The sequence below is a fragment of the Neophocaena asiaeorientalis genome, unplaced genomic scaffold (assembly GCF_003031525.2).
Source record: "Neophocaena asiaeorientalis asiaeorientalis breed wild unplaced genomic scaffold, Neophocaena_asiaeorientalis_V1.1 scaffold43, whole genome shotgun sequence".
Taxonomy (NCBI): Eukaryota; Metazoa; Chordata; class Mammalia; order Artiodactyla; family Phocoenidae; genus Neophocaena; species Neophocaena asiaeorientalis.
This window is the reverse complement of record NW_020173674.1, coordinates 11,542,344-11,561,572: the sequence shown is the minus strand read 5'-3', so window position 1 is coordinate 11,561,572 and position 19,229 is coordinate 11,542,344. Positions and strand designations below refer to the sequence as shown.

The following is a 19,229-nucleotide window of genomic DNA, read 5'->3' as shown; positions in this document are numbered from 1 at the left end:
ACTTCTTTTTTAAGTATAATTTTATTTCACGGCTCTTCTCTAATTTTTCACCATTTTATGGTATGTTTTCTTTGTGTGTATGTGGTGATGGTTGTTGGTGGAGCAGTTAAACTTTGAGAGCTGTAAGAGTGAGCACTGACTGTAGTCTTCCATGCATAAAAAACAAAACCAAAAAGCAAAAAAGGAAAGAAAAAAAAAAGCCCCAAACAAAATCAACCCTGTATCTCTGAACACATCCTCAATCCATTGACTTATCTCCATTTTTACTGCTACCGCTGTAGTCAACTCCATATCACTGCAACTTCACCTTCAAACTAATTTCCTTGCTTTCACTCCTGACCCTACCTTTTAAAATTATTATTTTTTAAAATTTTTATTTATTTTTGGCCGTGTCGGGTCTTCATTGCTGTGCACGGGCTTCTCATTGTGGTGGCTCCTCTTGTTGCGGAGCACTGGCTCTCGGTGTGCGGGCTTCAGTAGTTGTGGCTCACGGGCTCAGGCGTTGTGGCTCACAGGCTCTAGAGAGCAGGCTCAGTAGTTGTGGTGCATGGGCTTAGTTGCTGTGCGGCATGTGGGATCTTCCCGGACCAGGGCTTGAACCCGTGTCCCCTGCATTGGCAGGCAGATTCTTAACCACTGTACCACCAGCGAAGTCCTCTTGCCCTTCCTTTAATCCATTTGTCACATAAGCAGCCAGATCTTTTCAAAATGTGGACTGGATTATGTCATTCTGCTGTTTAAAATCCCCTCAGGTTTTCTTCTACCTAAAAATAAAATCAAAACTCCTTTCTCTAACCTATAGAACCCTTCATATTCTGATTCCCACCTATCCCTCCCTCCTCATTTCCAACATGCTCTGCTGGATCCAGTATGTTTCAGCCCCACACTTTAGGGCTTTGGCATTAGTAGTTGCCATTGCTTATATTTTCTCATGGTTGGCTGCTTCTTACCATTCATATTTCAACTTAAATGTCATCTGTCCAGAGGGACTGTCCCTGACATCCAGTCTAGAACAAGCCCCAAGTCATTCTCATCAGTCTGTTTTGATCTCTGCATAATGTTCCATCTGACATCTTATCTGTTAATCTTCTGTGAGCCCCCCCCCCCACCACACCACCCCAACTAGAATGTAAACTTGAGAGCAGGAAACTTGTCTATTTCATTATCCTTGATGTCTGGAAGAGTGGGATGGTGCTCAGAATAACCCAGAAGGAGCTAGTCTTTTTTCTGTTCACTGAGTATAAACAGTTTTTCTCTCAGTGAGTATTAATCCTTGTGATTCTTTATTTGGAGATGGCTGTTTGAGATAAATTTAAAATTTAACAACTTTTTCACCACTGAGTTAACTTTTTTGACTTGTATATAATTTTATTTTGAATGTTATCTACAAATTCATTAATGTTAAATGGCTTGTCCAGGATTATATAACTAGTAAGCTAACAGACTTCATTCATTTATTCATCTGTTGCTAAATATGAGATACAAGGCTGAGCTCTGGGGATACACCATAAACTAGAAAGACATTTTTTATGCCTTCATGGAGCTTATCTTCTGGTGAGGGAGACAGGAACACACACACACACACACACATACATACACATGAAAAAAGGAAGGCAAAATACTTGCAAGTTAGTGGTGGTGTGAAGGAAACAAGCCTAATCCATCTCTAGAAAATCATAGCATATTCTAGATAATGGCTCTGATCTAGGAACCAGTGAATCAACAAACATATGTGTTGATTGTTTTCCTTTGACAATCATCTTTGGCTTTTAAACTTGCTATGTAGGACTAGGAATAGATGGAAAGTAGAGGTAGAAGATGTGATAAGGTAACTGGAAAAGATTCTTAGACAATGAGAGTTAAAGGCTGTTTGTTTCTCTGTCAAATGTATTCATTTCCTATTCTATTACAGTTTGTTTAAACCCCATCAGACAAGTGCTGTGATGTCTGTTACGTCTTCCAGCACTTCTGAGAGAAGTCCTTTTTGGCCACATTACTCCAAATATGAGGGTATATGAGACAATAGACCAAATATGAGGGGGTGGATAATGATCAGATAAACCTGATTAGAAGGGCACTTTCATCCTGAGGAGGAGCGGAATTCCAGTTTAGAAAGATAAGGAAAGGTCAGATTATGGTTAATAAGTGTTACTTTAATGTATTGGATGAATAGATATGGCATCTTGAAAACAGACGAGGAACTTGGCCTTTATCCCGACCACAGTGTAAGGTAATGGAAAGAGCATGGGCCTTGGAGTCAGACTGATGAGGGGGTCACTCCTTAGCCAGATGAGCTCAGGCTAGTTTCTTAACCTTGCTGAGCCTTGATTTTCTCGTCTCTAAACAGTGGTAATACTATCTCCATGGTGGTGTTTGAGAAGTTAGGGACGGTGAGTGCAAAGTGCCCTCAGGTCATAGATGCTTCATTTATTTGTTGCTATTATTGGGCAGTGGTGAATCACTGAAAGTTTTTTGGTAGGGTAGGTATTGGTAATAATAACTCATTCTTATTGAGTTTGTACTGTATGCCATGCATTATTAAGAACCTTATGTGTATTTTAATTCTCACAACAGTCCTGTGAAAGAGATATAGCTATTATCTCCATTTTATAGTTAAGAAACTGAGTCACAGAGAGATTATATAACTTTTACAAGGTCACAAAGTATGTAGTACATTTACTTGATTAAGTATACTTACAGAAGAGAAAGGTTTGAAGCCAGTCAGTCTGACTGCAGAACCTATGCTCTTAACTATTTTAGATTATGAAACTGTTATGAAGATTCATTTGGTAGCAGTTTACAGGATAGATTTTTCAGTAAGAAAGAAAATTTTCAGTTTATCAGTATGATTTTCACATAGCTAATCCCCAAATGACCATAAAATACTAGTCTTTGTCAAGCATGTAAAAAAAATTTTTTCAATCTCTGTCCTTCATGGCCTAATAGTCTAAGAACATATTAAAGATAACTCTTAATTCAGAAAAATACTTGCTATAATCCTTTATTTAGGTCAAGCATAAACAGAATGTATGAACTAGACAGTCTTAAGCTCAAAGTTAACAAATAAATTGAATTTTCTAGGTATGAGATTTTCTTTTCCTTACACATGCTCTCGTCTCCTCCAAATATATTGTTTATTGGATATCATTTACTCTCCCCCTCAAACCCACATTATTTTGATTTGGGGACAAATGGGAAGACAGTGATTTTCCTCAACAGCCTAGTGGATTCAGCTTCCTTCTGGTTGAAAGTATAGACACTGAAAGTTGTTAACAAGTCCAAGCATTAGGTTTTCTAATTAACTCTAATGCATTTAAACCAAAACAATAAAATTGAGAGTTTACCTCAGATATCCCCTACCGTCCCAATCAACACATTGTAGTCCTGTTTCTAGCATTTCACGCTCCTTCCCTTCCTGTCTTCCTTTGGGGAAATGCTTTGGGGTAGAAAGCAACAAACCAAATAGCAGCAGGCAAATAAAATCAGCTCTTTTTTGCTTCCCCACCCGGAAAGGAAGGAGGGAGCAAGAACCCTACCATCAAAGAGAGCCGAGGTTCTTAGGCATGCCATTCTGAAAACCCCTTATTCCTTCAGTCCCCTTTCCCCGACCCCTCCCAGCTCTGCATAATTCCTCAGAGATCATATAGGTCTCCACTTTAAATATAAATATATATATAAAACTTCCCCCTGTCTTTTTCTCCTCCTCTTGCTCTCCCCCCCTTTTTTTTTAATTTCCTATAATAAAGTTTCCTATTGGATAAAATCAGCTCCCTGATTTATGCCCGGCTCCTATTGGAAGTTCTCAGGGGCTGACATCACTTAGGAAAGCGAGGGGGTAGGGCTGCCAGATCAGTTTGTCACCACCCAGGCTCCCTAGCCTTTGGCTGGGTGCAACTTCCATTTTAGGTGTTGGATCTGAGAGAAAAAAAAAGAGGGAGAGAGAGAAAGAAGAGCAGGAAAGATCCTGAAAGGAGGAAGAGGTGGCGAAAAATCAACAACCTTGCTGGATTTGTCTTTCTCAGAACATTGACGAAGCCTTGGTTTTCTTTCTTAAAGGACTGGTTTTTAGAAGTCCACATTTGAGGTGTGTGCCTTTTTAAAAAATATGTGTATAGACGGGTAAAGGAGGATAAGCCAAGTTGAATTTTTGTCTTATGGTAACCGAGGGAATTTAAAAACGAGAGGGTCTGTTATGCTGACGGGTAACTTTTAAGCAGTTAATTTTTCTTTCTACTTATTTTGGGGAATTTTGGTATTTTATCATATTTAAAGCAAAGTAAAATATTCAAGACCCAGAAACAAACTTCTGGTCTCTCTAATATAGGGAGATGAATAGATTCAGGGGGGTGAGAGCAATTCCATAAATTTACATTTTGGCGTGTTCTTTGATTTTATGTATTTTTTTTTTCTAGGTTAGGCTAACAAACTTCTGTTTTCAGAGCCCAAACCAAAAGTTGGTTTTTTTGGCATGTTGCGTGTGGGTTGGGAAAGGAATTTGTCCGGGTCGGAAGCTAGTTATACAGATGGTTCTTCATACGTTTCAAAACTTTTTTTCCTCCCTTTTATCATTAGATTTGTGGAAGTGGAAAGTTGCAGGGAGCTTTGCAGCTTAAATGGTGATATTTTTTTCCCATAGAGAGTTTGAACGGCCCAGATCGGTTTCAGCCCTGCTGTTCCTGGGTGGATCCTTCTTTTACTTTTCCAGGTGTGGTGGGTAGGAGCCTCATTCTCCTTCTAGACTTAGCCTCCCTGCTTTGCCTTATAAAAGAAAATAAATGGATCCATGGTAGCTGAATTGCCATCCCCTTACTTCTAAAACTACCTTTGCTAGCAAAGATTTGTGGAGGTATTGTATGTTCAGTCTGCATATACGATAACGTTTGGTTTATGTGCTTAAAGGAGTAAGGAAATTCTAATCATGCTTTTTAGTTCACCTGAGTAAAGTGGCACATGTGAAAATATTTTCAGCTTTGTGCTCTCTGAAAGGGCCTTGGATTAAAATAAGGTTAGGCTAAGAGTAAAACACTTAACACAAACTTTAGTGTTTAGGATGCAGTTGAGAAAGCACAAGGGGAATTCTTATTTTTAAACCAAACTGAAAGTTGTTTTTTGGAGGTGAGTTTTTTATTTGGTTAATTTGCCGTGAAATCAGAAGTTTTTAAGATCTGAAGGCCCATGACTGCTTTCATATCTTATATTTAATTGTAAGATTTGTTTTTGTTTTGCAAACACATTCTTGTAAAAATACTGATGCCAGATAACCATATAACCAACTCATCAGTGGCTGAAAACTGGATGTTCTCTTCCTTCTCCCTTTGAAAATGCGAATCATTTGAAAATTAAAACTGCAGTAGATACTGCCTAATTGTAACAAGATGGGTCTTAATATGTAAGCTGCTCATTAGCTTTAAACTGGTATGTATCTATAATAATCCTCTGATTTTGTACCCCCCACCCCTTAATTCTTTTCAGACTAGAACACTTCCTTGAATTTCTTTTCCAGACATGAGTATTTCTTGAAAGCTGATTTCATTCTTGTGAGGTTGTGGCTTCAGAGGAAATGGAACTTTGTTCCTTCTTTTGATGTAATTTATGCAAGGGCTACAGTAAGATTTTAATGTCTGGATCTCCTAATTATAGAAAGTGCGGTTAAAAAGAAAGAAAAAGGACAGTGTGTACAGTTTGTTGGGCTGTAGTTCTTATTTCATTTCCAGATTTTCAAATGCTCTTTCTGCCTTGACCCCAGCCTAGGGGTTTCTTGGTGGATCTTTGGAGAATTGGTCATGTTGCTACCAGAGTGTCAGTTTCCCACTCAGCCTTTAGGGGGAGGGATGAGGGAATCTGAAGAAGGAGTACAAAGGCAGTTTGAAAATAGGTTCTGGATGACTGAGTGGTGGTGGTTTGGATCCAGCTTTAAATGCTGGGCTTTGTGTAGCTGCAGTGAACATCCTAGTTAACTAGTGTCTAGGACTGTTTCACGAACTGAGGCATTGTTTTGACTGGTGTGTACTATTAGAGCCTTTTGGATGATAAGATGGAAGATTTGTCTTTTACCTCACCTCTACTAGTTCTTCCGGGAAATATAATAAGGGGTGTGAATAAGTAAATCTTTTATTTTTTGTTTTGCTCCCCATTTTGGTTTTGGGGTAAAAAAAGACAAGTAAGTGAGAGTTGTGCAGATTTTTCTTTCCTTGTCTGACTCCTATATGCTGTTGGTTTCTTTGTTATATGACTAAGGTATGGTATGTTCCAGGTGGGGGCCTCCTTTGGGTGCTTAGAGCCCTAGTGCCTTACTTAGGGTTCCAGTTATGAAGAGTTAGAGGGGTTAGAACATGTTCTTTCAGCTAGGATAAAAATGGGGACTATTGGAAATCTTAAAAATAAAAAAAAGCTCCAAGTAATTGCAATTCAGCCTTGAATTGGGTTTATGAGGTAGTTGCTCTCTAGGGATGAGTGAGAGAGGATGGATGCAAATAAATTAAGCATAGATCACTATTCAATTGGAATAGCAAAATGATTAGCTCTGTAATAATTTATTGCTTTCTATTTTGGTACCTGGTGGTCCCTTGTTAATAACTGCCCACCCTCCTTCCCCCACCCCCCTCCTTGTTTTTTTACTGAGTGCTAAGCATTTTGCATAAACTATTGTATTTACTTAATTTCCTACAACAACTTTTTGTTTGTTTGTTTCTTGGTTTATTTTTTGTTTTTTAAGGAATTTGAGCCTCAGAGAAGCTGAGGTTTGCTGAAAATTTCAGTGCTTGTAAGTGGCCAAGGCCAGGATTAAACCCTGGTCTGACTAACTACAAAGTTAGTGGACTTAACCACTAAAACACTGCCATTCTCCACAGAGAATAGAAACAAGAGCCAGAACTTAAAATGAGCCCTTGCTAGAGGCTCATCTTGCTGAAGGTCAGTGCTCATTTAGATTTCCAACCCCCTCCGTGTTAGAGTAATGTTCGTAAAAAAATCCATTTCCCCGTAAAGCCTGTGGGGAGGTGGGGAGTGAGATATGTTAGAATGGATATCATTTCAATCTTTAGAACAGGAGTCTTTCCATATGCACACCATTACCCTCCTCTAATTTCTTAAACTTACTAGAAATGTCTCAAACTTCATTTGATTGTCAGTGAAATTTCTTCTTCCAGAGAATTTTCTGGCATGTGGTTTGGAATGATATTGCCAACTTGCAGGGAGAGGTTTGTAGCAGGTAGTTCAAATAATGTTTATCACACTGTATTAAAATTGTCTATTTTTTGAATTTTTGAATTTTATTTAATTTATTTTTTATACAGCAGGTTCTTAGTAGTTATCTATTTTATACATATTAGTGTATATATTGTCAATCTCAATCTCCCAGTTCATCCCACTCCCCTCCCCCCACTTTCCTCCTTTGGCGTCCCTACATTTGTTCTCTACATCTGTGTCTCTATTAAATTATCTTTTATTTTTGTCTTTCCCTCTGTACTGACCTGCTTGAGTGTAGGTAGTTTTACCTCTGTATCCTCTTAGCATCTATCTTAGTGTCTGGGATATGTTGAGGTGCTTAGTAAGCTTTGGTTAAATAGGCACTATGGGAATCAGTGAGGGACTTTTGTGGGGAAGGCTGAAAGGAAGTTGAAATAGGAAGCAATTCAACAAAGATTAATAAAATTGCAATGTAATTTTGAAACTTTAGTCTGTAGTTTCAACCTTTTACACATCTCCCACCTTCCTTTTTTTGTTTTTGCGGTACGCGGGCCTCTCACTGTTGTGGCCTCTCCCGTTGCGGTGCACAGGCTCCGGACACGCAGGCTCAGTGGCCATGGCTCACGGGCCCAGCTGCTCCGCGGCATGTGGGATCTTCCCGGACTGGGGCACCAACCCGTGTCCCCTGCATTGGCAGGTGGACTCTCAACCACTGTGCCACCAGGGAAGCCCCACCTTCCATTTTTAAATAAAATTTCTGGAAATAATTGAAGATTTAAAATTTTAATTTCTCTTTAATCCTGTTTTCTTTCTGGGCAGACGGTACAAATAATAGTGTAAAAAGTAAGGGTCCGGGACTTCCCTGGTGGCGCAGTGGTTAAGAATCCGCCTGCCTGTGCAGGGGACATGGGTTCGAGCCCTCGTCCGGGAAGATCCCACACACCGCGGAGCAACTAAGCCCGTGCGCCACAACTACTGAGCCTGTGCTCTAGAGCCCGCAAATCACAACTACTGAGCCTGTGTGTCACAACTACTGAAGCCCACGCTCTTAGAGCCTGTGCTTCACAACAAGAGAAGCCACCGCAGTGAGAAGCCCAAGCACCCCAACAGAGTTAGCCCCTGCTCACCGCAACTAGAGAAAGCCTGTGTGCAGCAACGAAGACCAACGCAGCCAAAAATAAATCAATAAATAAATTTAAAAAAAAAGAAAAAAGTAAGGGTCCTGGTCAGTTCATTTCATACTATAGGCAGCTGTTAACTTCAACCACTGAAACCTTAAATGCAGCCATTTTCTTGGGGAGAGGAACTCATTACCCAGAACATATTAGGGCAGCAGCAGGGAAATATTGCTTCCAGCCATGTTGGAAGTGAATGGTTTTTATACTTGTTAATAAAAACAAAAAAGTTGGGAACGTAGTGTTTTTTTTTTTTTTTTTTTTTCTCGGTACACGGGCCTCTCACTGTTGTGGCCTCTCCCGTTGCGGAGCACAGGCTCTGGACGCACAGGCCCAGCGGCCATGGCTCACGGGCCCAGCCGCTCCGCGGCATGTGGGATCCCCCCGGACCGGGACACAAACCCATGTCCCCTGCATCGGCAGGCGGACTCTCAACCACTGCGCCACCAGGGAAGCCCGGGAACATAGTTTTGAACATTAGTGCTTCAAAGAAAGTATGTTTGGATATCATTGTACTTTTTTCACTGCTTTCACTATGAAACTTCAGGAGATTTTGTTCACAAAGTGGGAAGTTTATGAGTTTAAGAACCCAAATTAATTTTCATGGGAAATTTGGAATAATAGTAACAAGAAATTTGCCTAAAGAACGAGCCATAGGTTATCAGTATGTGATTTCATGTTCTCTTCCCTTGCAAAAGGGGTTAAATGCTTTGAGAAGCTGAAATAGGAATTGCTCTGCCTAAATGCAGCTGCCTCCAAGGCTTGCAATAGAGGGCATTGATATAGCCTGGCAGGGAGATTGTGAAGGCGGGGAAGAAAAACTGTTCTGGTTAGAACTAACAAGTGGGATATAAGGGTATGGATTGATTTGTATTTAGTTATATTGTATAATGTATTTTTAGAAGTAATTTTTTCCCACTAAGTCTACTTGGAATTGCGTGTTATTGATTATTAAATATTGAGAACAGGGCCCACATTTACTATTCTGGCTCAGGGACAGTGTTCCCCATTTTTAAGGCCATTTCCTCTCCAGTGAGTTCTTAAGCCTTTCTGGAGTGGTGTGGGCAATTTATTTTATTTCTTTTTAATTAATTAATTTATTTTTGGCTGTGCTGGGTCTTCGTTGCTGTGCGCAGGCTTTCTCTAGTTGAGGCGAGCGGGGTCTACTCTTTATTGCAGTGCGTGGGCTTCTCATTGCGGTGGCTTCTCTTGTTATGGAGCATGGGCTCTAGGCGCGTGGGCTTCAGTAGTTGTGGCACGTGGGCTCAGTAGTTGTCGCACGTGGGCTCAGTAGTTGTCGTTCGCGGGCTCTAGAGCACAAGCTCAGTAGTTGTGGCGCATGGGCTTAGTTGCTGCGTGACATGTGGAATCTTCCCAGACGAGGGCTCGAACCCGTGTCCTCTGCACTGGCAGGCGGATTCTTAACCACTGCACCACCAGGGAAGTCCCGGGGTGGGCAATTTAATCAGGCATGTAGTGGGAACATTATAAGGATCCATAGTTTTCTTAAAGCCTTCTTTGATGGCTAACAGGTAATTTGGGCATCACTTTCACAAAACTTGTGCCATTGTGTGATGATAAAAGAAACTTTAACTTTTTATTTTGAAAACATTTCAAGCTTACAGAAAAGTTGGAAGAGTAGCACAATAACTCCTATATACCTTTCATTCACCTTGACACCAATTGTTAAAATTTTGCCACGAATGCTTAATTATTCTGTATTTTTTGATCAATATGCTGACTAAACAGGGAATTTCCAATCTCAGTGTTCCATAAATGTAGCGAGGCAAGGCAGCTTTGCATGGTTAAGAGCATGGATGCCAGAGCCAGACTGCCTGGGTTCAAATCTTCTACCACTTAACTAGCCAAGTAACCTTGGGAAAATTGTTTAATTGCTCTATGCCTTGATCTCCTTGTTTGTAGAATAAGGACAATGATATTAACCATCTCACAGGATTGTTGTGACGATGCAGTGACTCAATACGTGCAAAATTCATAGGATGTTGCCCAGCTCATGGGAACACCTTGTGTTTGCTATTAGAATGGATACTTTAAGTGAACTCAAACATCATTTGTCTGTTGGACTAAGTTCCCTCTAAGGTGTCTTAAAACCTGACACTCTATGGTGTATATAGATGCTTATATTACAGAATAAATGGGCATCCTGGATGGATAGGCTAACTTTTTTTCTTTAATGGGGAAAAAAGTGCCTTTAGCAATAGGCAGGTTTGGGGAGTTACATGGGCAGGGTTGTCCAAAATATGGGTGCTAGGGGAATGGATAACCCTTAATAAAGTAAAGTAAGGTGTGAGTGAGGGAGGAGAAGCTGGTGGCAAAGCTTGAATCTCTTGCAGTAATTTCTTAGGAGTCTTGGATACTTTAGGGGAAAAAACAGCAATACAAGTTTCTCCCACCTTTTTGTGTCTACAAGAGACAGAACTCTAGCACCCAAGGATAAACTTCCTTTAATCTTGGCAGAGAGTGGGTTGAAAAAGCTCTCTTTGGGTTTATTATTCTTGACTTTGAACCAGATTCTTTTCCTTGCCGTCTCACTTGCCCAACCAGGATTTTTTAGGATAACGTTAGTTTTGAATGTACAGGAAACAGTTACATAGCAATGAAGGCAGTTTCTTTTTACTATGTCTTTCTTGAAATAAACCTCCCTTTTTTATGTTCAGGAAACATCATTTTCTATTTTCAACCTTTATTTAAACTGAGACTTGTAGAAATTTTGAGTTCATCAGTGCTTCCTATGAGAAGTGTGCCTCTAAGAAAAAAGTCTGCTCTTCTATGTGGAAAAGCTAAACTGTGGCCTGTGGGAAATACATATGTGTTAGATGCAGCCTTGCCTGGAAACTTTTGGTTTCTTCCAGCCTAAGATTTTCCTTCTTTTTTTTCCTTCCCTCATACTAAATAACCCATGAAACTAGTGTTCTGAATAGTATTTAAACTTAATTTCTATTGACACTCCGTAGCTTCCTGTCATAACTCCTTCACCCAGCTCTCCATATTTTTTTTAAACCCCCATTTCCCTCTACTGATTCTCCTACATTTTCTTCTTTTCATTTGCTTTCCCCTTTTTATTTGGTGTCTCCCTTTGTCTTTTTGCCTCCCCTGTCTTTTTTCCCCTTAGATTGGTGGTCTTCACGGGCATCACTTTGCCTCACTGACACGTAATGTGGAAGAAATTTCTTTTTTTTTCTTAATTTATTTATTCATTCATTTATTTTTGGCTGCGTTGGGTCTTTGTTGCTGAGCGCAGGCTTTCTCTAGTTGTGGCGAGTGGGGGCTACTCTTCGTTGCGGTGCACGGGCTTCTCATTGCGGTGGCTTCTGTTGTTGCAGAGCACGGGCTCTAGGCGTGCGGGCTTCAGTAGTTGTGGCACATGGGCTCAGTAGTTGTGGCGAGTGGGCTCTAGAGCGCAGGCTCAGTAGTTGTGGCGCATGGGCTTAGTTGCTCCAAGGCATTTGGGATCTTCCCGGACCAGGGCTCAAACCCGTGTCTCCTGCATTGACAGGCGGATTCTTAACCACTGTGCCACCAGGGAAGTCCTGGAAGAAATTTCTAGTTCTTAAAATAGAATAAATTGTACTCATGTGGTGAAGGTACAAGTATTAGGATACTGCTTTTGGTTTATTTCAATTAGGTCTAGATTAGGATTAAATGTTATGATTCAAGAAGATTGATTTCTTCTAGTAATTAAGATTAGGTTTTATTTTTTCAATTTTCAAATCTCATCCACATTTACTAATTAATTACTCATTTTGGTTCAGTTGACAGTAGAGCAAAAGATACTTAGTTTTCCCAAAGTAAATTGTCAATTTTGTGTGTGCTTCCCACGTTCTATATTGGAATGTGGTCTCATATTGAGAGGTCTCTTTGTGGAGTGAAAAGGTTTTTGTTTTAGGGAGCTTATATTTGAAAAACCAAAATATATTCTGGTGGTTGAGGTTATAAGACATTGTTAAAGAAATTAAGTCAACTTCTCGGTACTTTTATCAAGGCACCTACAGTTCCCATTTCATTGCAAGTGAAGTAAATCTCATTGAAATAAAGTAGCTGGTGTATATTCAGTACACTTTTAAAAATAGAGTGGTCTATTTTAAAGGAGAAATTGGTGCCAATCTGATTTCTTTCCGTTGTTTCTTTGTTGGAATGGGGGAAGTACTGTAACCTCTCTGTTGTTCTCTTCTCTGTTGACTACTTTGTAAACCAGGGCAGAATTGGCCATTTGAATGTCTACCCCGCTGAAGGTCAGCCAAATCTGCAGGTAAGGCTACTGGAGACCCCAATTGATGGGCCTAAGGTCACAATTAGAAAAAATGTGTAGAAAGAAAAATGAAATAATACCGATTTATTTTTCTAAACTTTAACTTTTTGTTTTCATTAAAAAAGTAAAACATCTTCATTCATTCATTCAAAAGAAATTTGAGAGCCTGCTATACACCAAATAGACCTCACAGAGCTTACGTTCTAGTTGGAAGAGATAGATATTAAGTAAGCAAGTAAATATATAGCAAGTCAGAGTGTGATAACACTATTGAGAAAAAAATAAAGCAGAATATGTAGGGTGGTGAATAAGAAGTGCAGGGGTGGGAGTGAGGTTGTTTAATACAGAGCGGTCAGGGAGGGCCTCACTTACAAGGTATGTTTGAAAGAGACTTAAGAAATTAGAGATTGAAGTCATGTAGATATGGTGCAAAGGCCCTGAGGCTGGTTTGTTACCAGCAAGCAAGAGAGATGGGGGCAGTATATGTGTTCAGAGAGGTCCAATGGGTGTGTGTTGGAGATAAGGGGGGACACAGTGTAGGACCTCCTCCTGCACTATACGGTACCAAGAAAAGTCTCCTCACTTCAGACCCCAGAGACAACAGCTGTTAACGATTTTTTGTGTAGGCTTTGTAAGGAGTTGAGGGAACACCTGGCCCAGCCTCCATCTTCGTCCCATTGTAGAAGTTGCATGTGAGTATAGTCAGCACATAATTTGCAAAGTAGCAGAATTTGCATAGGTTGATGACCCTTGTCTTGGAGAATGATAAAAGTAAGGCAACTACTTAGAATAAGCTTGTATGTGTTTGGGATGGGAGATCAAAATTTTCTTCCCTAGAGAAATCTATTTCTCCACCTTCTCATCTACAGATTCAAATTTCTATGAATAGTAGAAGTGACAGCCTTCTTTTTGAGTACATTGAGTTTCCTTTTGAGTACATTTGTTGATTTGGTTTATGACCAAATATTATGCCTACCCCGCTTATCTGCTGCTTTTCGTTTTGCTCATTAGACCAAAAAGCTCCCGCTTCCCCGCAGCCCTAATCATTGGAAATAAATGGCTTCAGGTACCATTTTATAGGTCACCGTATCCATATTTCTGCCTGGCACATCAGGGGACGTGATCAGTCCTGATAACTAACTGTATGTCTCTTCCCTTTCTATATGTGTGTTTAAGCAGTAATGGTTGTTAAAGCGTGTTGCTGAACCACTTGGCCTGGTTGGCTTTGGTGGGATTGAAGAAGAAGCACCAACTGTTTAGTGATTGATGTTCTGTGGCAACCCCATAATGGAAAGTAAAAGGATATTTGATTACCAGAGTAGCTGTGTCTTGAATCACCCATTCTTACTTTCCCTCTCAAGATTTCTGGTTTAGCTAGCCTGTCCTTCAGTGAAAGAATTTCTCTGTCTCTCTCTGTTAGGAGTTTAGCCCTAGAACTTGACCTGGTTACCCTCTATTCTTCTTTTTAATTATAACTATCTAGTTGTCATTCTGTTACATAGTATCATCCTTGGGCCATGACCTCAATCAGGAAACATTTTTCCCCCTTCCATCCGCTTCCTCTTTGGTCAGGTAACTGTATATCATCTTGCAGGAAATACTCTAGGCAATCAGATTCCCCCAAATTTTGAAGTTGCTTTAAATAACTGCTTGATGTGTATTACTTCAGCATTTATAGATGTTTGTAGTTGTCTTGAAAGTATGTCTTTCCATGCCATTCTTCTTTCCTAAGTCTTCAGTGACATGCTTCTTTGTGGAAATATTTCTCTTTATGCCTCTTCTAAAAACATCTTGCTACTCACTTGTGCTTACTCAAACCAGAAGTTAGTGACTTGGATAAGTGTCAGAGGTAACACTTGAATCCAGAGTTTCTGGTTACTTCTATTGTCAACTGGGCTAAAATTATCTAGGGTCTTGAATGCTAGATTTAGGACTTCGGACTTCTTTGGGGATGGAATGTGGAACAGTCTTTGAAAATGTGGCACAGCTCTTTTGTTCCTTGGAGGAAAGTTAAACTGAGTCATTTAAAAAATAACTGGGTTTACAAATTGGTACATTGTCTTCACAACAGTTGCAGGTTACATGGTGGCACATTTTAGATTATTAATAACTCGTATTACTTTTAAATATGTACATATGTGACAAGATGCATGCAGTATGAAATTATTATATTGGCAACTAGATGAACATTGAATCCTAGAGTTGTGTATGGTTTCATTTTTATAAAAACATTTAATAAGATTTGGTTGGATTTTCATATTATTAAATAAAAATTCTAGCTCTGTATGTTAAATTTAAAAAAAAATAGTTGGGTTGTCCAATCTGCAGTGCAAATAGGGATGTCCACCACTGTAGCAACTCAGGATTCCAAAGTGAGACAGTTCTTCCTTTTAGGTTCTGAGTCTAGAATACAGCATTTAGGATTGTGTCATTCTGGCCATTTATATATTTAAATCCATGCTTTCAAATCCAGACTGAACAATGAGCTGTCTGCTGAATAGTAAAGCAGGTCCAAATAATGTATTTTATAACTAATGCTTTTTGGGAGAGGAGTGTGGTGGTCAGAAGGTTGTCAGGGATAGGCCAGTACGGTGGTTCCCAATAGCTGACTCTCAGAATCACTTTGAGGGCTTTTTGCAAACATGAATTCTGAGGCATTCCCTCCAGAAATTGAGGCATGAGGGTTGGGGAGGTAGATTTGGGAGACTGTATTTTTAAAAAAGCTTCCCAGGTGATTCTGATCACTTAGGCTTGAGGACCACAAAATCTGAACATTTGAGTTAAACTACATATCTATATGATTTCTCAGATGGGTGGTTATTTACTTAGTATAAGAAGTAGAGAAGAATAGTTCGTGGTAGTAGACACGGTAGGAAGGTGACTAATTTGAAGTTTTCTACCTCTGTATCCCGTATTATTTTGGAATTACAGATGTCACTGCCTGATTTGGGGATTCTGCCAGCACTTAGTATGGAATTGAGGACTTGCCTCTTAGGGGGAAGGGAAACTTTTAGACCATATCTCCATTTCCCCTCTCCATTTTGAAATTGTGGAACAAATTCAGGAGAGGATGTTAACATTGAAACTCAGCTGGACAATTTGTTTAAAACTCGACAGGAAGGGCCAATGTTACTTCCTGTCTGAAAAGGAAGTGCTGGCTTCCTTCCCTTCCTCCTTGGCTAATGCTGGTCAACTTAGAGTATGGGTGGGGGAGGGGCTGATCACATTAATACTTCAGCTGGCTGTTCGTTCCATGGGAAATAGGGCTATCATCAATGTTCAGTAGCCCAAGCATTTGCTCCCTTCTTTCCTTGCTTGTAACATGGTGATGGGTGCTCTGTGGGCTCCTGTCTACTTGCCCTTATGTGATAGCCCTGTGCTAGGTTTGGCTGTTGCAGTGCAGGAAGGCTTCCAATCTCCCAGACATTATTTTACATTCAACCTTATACCTCCCCTGTATTCCCTGACATTTGAAAATAGATCAAGGAGTTGTAGGGAAGAAACTGCAATCCATTTGACACTGAGGGGTAGGTTGTGGAAAGGAGAACATAATTGGGCAGAGGGGAGTAGATGACAAAAGTTTCTTATTTTAAATTGAGCCAAGAAAGCATTCCTTCTAAGTGGGGCCAGTTGGCACTCTTCCTGCTATTTTAGTTCTGGCTTCTCCTTCCTACTGGCCAATTGTATTACGTGTTTGATGTGAGTTTGAACTGTGGTCTCTGGGGTTGGGGGGAGGGAGAGTGGTGGAAACAGCTGGTGCCTTCATCAAGCTATCTCAATTATGCTGCTTTTCAGGGTGCTTAGGGGGAGGGTGGTAGAGGAATTGGATGTGTGTTAGCAGAGTCCTAGCAACTCTCAGTAGTGGGATTGGATTCTTGGGCACTCTTAATGCTATGTGGGATGTTGGCTACTTGGAATGTAGCAAAACCTTTTCCCAATCACATTCTTTTCTCTGCCTCCCCTCCCTCCAGTTCTTTCAGCTTTGGGCCTGACTTGGAGAGAAAGGGGGTACGTGGGAAGTTACATAGCAAAACAAATCCATACTTTTCCAACCATTGAGTATTCAGCTTAAGTCTTGGGCCCTTCTGTTGACTTTCTCCTTACCCATTTGTTATTCCTTTGGTTGGGTTTTCTAAATGTCTGCAAACAGCCAGAGATACAAGTAGACCAGGACTTTTGAAGAAGTTGTGCTGAACTGCGATCAGTTGGCGGTACTGGTCTCCTTCCCTCCTTCCCATCGTGGGTTTCTATGTTTCTGAGCCAGCATGCGGTTTGTCTCACCTACTCAACTTGAGGCAGAGAACCTGCGGAGCATCCTTTTGGAGTAGCAGTAGCAGCATTGATACGGATGTGTCCAGTTCTGTCTGGGGTGTGTCTTTTATAACCCTCTTTTTTTTTTTTAAGTATCTCAGAAAACTCTTCTACTCTACTATTTTTATCTGCTTTTTATATAACCATCTCACACAGTAGTACTTAATTGACTGATTTATTTGGCCTGGGCTATGAATAACGGAGAATTGGATAAGAATACCAACAATTGTAACTAATTTTTAAAATTATTCTTGAGTGAAAAAGGGAGTTAGTCCGATTCAGTGCTAGGTAAGAGATCTCTAACTTTTTTGTGTGTGTACTTCAGTGATGGAGTTTGTAGTGGCTAGGACCTGCTGTTAAGTTCTGTTCTGAAATGTAGTGTTGCTCAATATTCTTTTTTCTATCCAGTTCTAGAATGGCTGACTATTGTGTATATACCTGCCCCACTTCCTTCCATCTGGTTATATCATAGCCAGATATGGACTAATTCCTTCTAATTGTGCTGTTTTAGACTTAGCTCCTTTTGCATCAGCAAGTACTATCCGAATCAGGCTTCTGCTCTGAGTACTTCTAGCAGATCCAAGAAGGGGAAAGGAGTGTAGGAGAAAGGGAGGAGAAAAGATGAGAAATGATAGTGTATTACTAGTTAGTTGCCTGGAATGTCCCTCTGGTTTCAGAACTCTGTGCTGAGCCTTATACTAGGCTTTATGCAAGAATTGAGCCCTGGGGGCAAAGGGTGTTCTTTTGGATTTCAAGAGTCTGGCTAAATAGAGCTTGACTTCTATCTGCATCTTTGCTTCTGAAGTTTCGAGCTAAGGTCCAGTGGACTTGTTTAAGATAGCAGAAAAATGTATCATTTATCCCATTCTTGGTGTCAGCTGTGGACCCTTACTAGGAAGGGAGGCTTTCTTTTCTGATGAGGTTCCAAATCTACAGCCCCTGATCCACTCCAGGGGGAGTAGTGAGCGGGAAAAGCTGTTTGTTGTGTTGACTTTTTTTTGCTGCAAGAACTACTGTGCAGTTCCTAGTGGGCCTCCTTTCATTCCCTAGGGAAGTAGAGAACTTTGCTCCTAGCATCTGCTGATACCTATTCTGCCTCTTCGTAGGGTGAAGTCTGCTGCCTTTGTTTGTTCTATTTGGGGCCTCTTAAAAAATCAGCTTTATGCTTGTGGGGAAAAGAGTTTGAAAGATTTTGAAAACAGTAGAAATGGGTGATAGAGAAGTTGACAGAGGATGTGTCCTAAAGTAGTTTTTCCAGGTGGGAATATTCCATTGACTGAATTCAGGTTGGTTATCAGATTGCCATGATGAAGCTTTCTATGAGATATATCACACGTAGCTGAGCTGAGTATAATACCAGTTTTAAGATCTGCGGCCTCCAAAGTGAAGAAACTAGCAAAGTAGGAATCTTGAAAATCCCCTCAGCCCCTCTGAACTCTTAGATCTTCACACAGTATCTTTCTGATGATTCTTAAAGGCCTGAGCTTTGTCCTATGTAGTGTTGGCTTGGGTCGGGGAGGAGGGTTGTTTTCCCTGAACATGATAAGGAATTGAGCAGGGCAAAGTGGGAGCTCTGGCTGGTGATTGGTAGACAGGATGCCCTGGAATGCAGTTGGCTTGAAGCCCAGAATCCAGCACTTTGTATTTGTTTGTTTCTGGGAGACTGTGGTCTGGTGCTACTGTGACAGGAAGTGAGAAAGCTGGGAGTGGGGGAATGGAGAGGGGCGATGTCTTTGTGGTTCTCCTGTGAAATCTCTTTGTCCCTGGAGAGCAGCCCTGCTACAGGGCTCTACTGAGAAGAGAGCAGCCTTTGTGTGTCTAATGGGTCGCAGAGCATCTAGCTACTCCCAGGGATTAGGGAGTGTGAATTCTGCCTGTGGCCTCTTGCGTTTTAGCACTTGAGTTATATAAATGGCTTCGATCTCGTAGTATTGGGGATCTCACTGACTTTTATGTGTGCTACTATTATTTATAGATCTCTAGGATTTAATTAAGAAAGGAATTTTAGAAGGAGATAGATGTTTATTTATATTACGTTTATTCACTGTGTATACTGCAGATACCTTGTTGAGTCTGAGGGATAGAGAGAACCAGGCAATGCCGGACCCCTACATTTTAGGTCTCATCCTTCCAGTTGACATCTTACTACATACAGAGCTGGAGAAACCTACCCATTTTTTATTTTAGTATTGAGAGGTACTGGCAATTCTCTGTTTGCGCTTAACTAGGGAATGGTTGGTAGTTTCCTAGGATTTTTTTTTCTCCTCTGTCTAGACTGAAATACC

General features: G+C 40.5%; 1 protein-coding gene across 6 annotated transcripts in view; it reads left to right on the top strand.

Annotated features, from left to right (window-relative positions):
• The first annotated feature begins 3,873 nt into the window (after nucleotides 1-3,873).
• CTNND1 (catenin delta 1) overlaps nucleotides 3,874-19,229 on the top strand; it is a 48,313-nt gene continuing 32,957 nt past the window's right edge. For all 6 annotated transcript variants that reach the window (XM_024749031.1, XM_024749030.1, XM_024749027.1 and 3 more), the window contains exon 1: nucleotides 3,874-4,084. The gene's annotated coding sequence lies outside the window, so the exon portion shown is untranslated. The remainder of the gene's footprint in view (nucleotides 4,085-19,229) is intronic.